Source organism: Sinocyclocheilus anshuiensis, unplaced genomic scaffold, assembly GCF_001515605.1.
Source record: "Sinocyclocheilus anshuiensis isolate Anshui unplaced genomic scaffold, SAMN03320099.WGS_v1.1 scaffold180, whole genome shotgun sequence".
NCBI lineage: Eukaryota > Metazoa > Chordata > Actinopteri > Cypriniformes > Cyprinidae > Sinocyclocheilus > Sinocyclocheilus anshuiensis.
The window spans coordinates 1,468,877-1,472,210 of NW_015554093.1; the positions used below are offsets into that span (position 1 = coordinate 1,468,877).

General features: G+C 34.4%; 1 pseudogene; it reads left to right on the top strand.

Annotated features, from left to right (window-relative positions):
• Window positions 1–533: 533 nt before the first annotated feature.
• LOC107669310 (complement factor B-like) overlaps window positions 534–3,334 on the top strand; it is a 12,787-nt pseudogene continuing 9,986 nt past the window's right edge.

A 3,334-nucleotide genomic window follows, 5' to 3' on the forward strand; every position in this document is an offset into this window, starting at 1 on the left:
GGTGTGCGTTCATAGTGTGTGTGTGTGTGTGTGTTCACTACTCACTGCTGTATGTGTGCACTTGGATCTGTTAAATGCAGAGCACAAATTCCGAGTATAGGACAACATACTTGGCCACACATCACTTTCATTTTCTCTATGCTGTATAGTCAAAGTCCCTTATATAGTCTTTGGTATAGTGCAATAAAAAAGTTTCTTGGATCATGATTACTCTACAGATTAAATAAACTACTTCAGCCCTTTTAGAAGAATAAGTAATGATTTAGTCACAATTCACTTTTGATAATTTCTCATTTCTTTTTATTGTCTGTTCCTTTTTACAAACAGCTGATCTCTGTCCTGATCCTGGGATTCCTGCTGGCTGTACAAGAACAGGCCACATGTTCAATATAAAGCTCCCCGGGCGGCGCAGCAATATGGCTACCCACTGCTCCGGGTGTGTGTTCATGGTGTGTGTGTGTTCGCTACTGTGTGTGTGCACTTGGATGGGTTAAATGCAGAGCACAAATTCACTTCACTTTCTTTTTTTTTTCACATCTGACAGCATAGAAGAAGAGGACTTTGAAAAGGCAAAAGGTGTAATTAAAACACTTATAGAAAATGTATATGAAATAAATAGTATGTTGATAATGCTGTCACACCCTTACAACTGACTGATCCTTTTTAGCTATCTATTCCTTAGGTAGCTATTCTTTGATATTTCTGCCTAATTATGTCCCACGAATAATACACTATTATTATGTGTCCCATTAGAATCTCACACACACACATTTTTTTATACTTCTCTTAATGTAATGTGTCATATTCCTAATGAAAATTTGACCTATGTTCATTACCGACAGATCAGTTATTACGAGGTCTCTCCAAACTATGAGATCCTAAATTTTTGCCACAGACGTTACATGGATAGTCTTCAAGAGGGACTTCAAGAGGCAAAAAAAATGACCCGTTAGAAATTCTTAGAAAGACTGGAGGATTATGAATATGACAGTAAGTATTGTTTAGATCTTATTTAAATCAGATTTAAGGGTCATTCTTACAGCAAAAATGTAAATGCATTTGTTTGGTGTTGGTCAGGCTGAGAGTAGAATGTTTAAAAACATGGACATGGTCTTTAAAGACATATTTTAATATCCTAATATTTTTGTGACAAACAGGTAAAGGCGATTGATCGGAAACTAATATTGTCCAGGCCAATGAGAGGATTTTAGAGAGTATGAAAATAGAGCAGATGGAGAATAAAAAGGAATTCCAGCAGACCCAACATATCATCATGCTCACTGATGGTATTGATGATACTGGTGTTTATTTCGATATTGATTTGGAATTAAAAGTAAAACATTAAAATAAAAAATTATAATATTTATACTTGTTAGTTAGGAGTGAATTTGTTCAAATGCTTTTTGTTCTTGATGTTAAAAAATATATATATATATATCACTTTTATTATTCACTCTTTAGGTCAGGCCAACATGGGTGGTAATGCTAGACCATGGGTGGACCAGATCAAAGATCTTGTAAACAAAATACTCCTTCAGTGGAGGAGGAAAAACTTGGTGAGGAAGAATCAAGATCGTCAAGACTAAGTGAATATTCAAATAGCTCACTTACATTTAATTTTTTTTTTGTACAGAACTGTATGTGTTTGTGATGGGAGATGATATGAATGCTGAGGACATTAATGATTTTGAAGACTGACGGGGGAAATAAGAAGTTCTCCTGTTCTCCTTGCTTGAACAGATGAGGGCACCAGTGTTGCATTATGTGGAGTTTACACTTACAGAGATCATGACAATGGCACTGAATCCCACAAATGTCATCAATACCCCTGGTTGGCAAAAATCAGTGTGACTGTGGGTATCTCTATCTTAGTCTTATTTCTTGTTAAAAAGTTGACATATTAATGGTTTAGCATCACCATGCTAGTCCTTTGAATATTTTATCTTAAAACTTGTTGAATTAGTCCTTTCTCTGATGTTTTTGCAGAGCAACAATGGAAAATTTTCAAATTGCGTGGGGTCATTAGTCACCTCAAGCTTTATCCTGACAGCGGCTCATTGCTTCATGTTTGAGGACACACCTGATAGAATAACTGTTGATATGGGTTCAGATATTAAAGGTAATATTACATGATTTAGAATATTTTTTTTTTTAAATGTTATGGTGTAAATCTCATCAGTGGTGTTTCCTTTTATCTTCTTAGGAATAAAAGTTAAAGATTACATACCTCATCCTCGCTATGATGTTGCAGCAAAACAGAAAATGGGAATACCTGAATATTATGAATTTGACGTGGCTCTTATTCAGCTGAATGAACCTGTAATTATGGGAATCGGTCTTTGGTGAGGAACACAGCTCCTCAACATGACAGGCATCGTTTTATGCTACTAAAAAGTGTTAAAATAGTGTATTGAATTAAGGCATATTGTGTATGTGTAACAGGTATGGAAAGTAATATGTTCACTTCATATGTAGAATTACACAAAAATGTTCACGATGTATACCTGATATGCCTGTTTGTGTGTGTGCACCCAAAGCCACTAGAAGGTAAGCCAGCAACCATTAGCCAAAAAAGCATAACGGCTAAAGCTAACGCTTCCGGTCTGGCAGTACGTGGGAAAGGAGACCAGAGGCCATTTTTTTTTGTGAATGGATGTCAATGGAGGAGAGGCTTCACTATGCTGAATAAAAAGCTTTATAGAGGAAACGGCTTATCATTTAATGAATTAACAGCCTATCTGCTAATCTTCAACATGTTTTACACTAAATCATACTTTTGGATTGAACTATTTTTAGAGTTTACCACGAAATGCAGTTTTATAAGAGAAGTCACTGACTTTTTGCGACAGGTGGGATTCAGCTTACGGCACTTCTCATTCATTCCTATGGGATCCGTAAACGGTGACTGAGTGTCGCACAGCCCAGGTGAAAAAGAAATATATTTAAATTGTGCTTTTTCAGACATACTTACTATATTTAAATTATACTATACTAAGTGCATATTAAATGTATTATTTTGAAACAACTTTAAGTATATTAAGTGTATTTCAAGATATATTTAAGTTTGATTTTAATCTATTTGTAATATATTTAATATATTGAAATTGTGTTAAATTGGAACCACTTTAAGTATATTTAGTGCAATTTAAGTGTATTTCTTAAAATACATTTAAAATGTCTTTTTAATACTTCATGAACTACAGTTAGAGTATATTTGAAGCATCGTTTTAATGTACTTCAAGTACATTTCAATTGTATTTCAGCTCATTGGAAATGCATTAGCATTACACTACTAGTATATTATAAAGCTGCTTTTTTCAGTATATACACACAC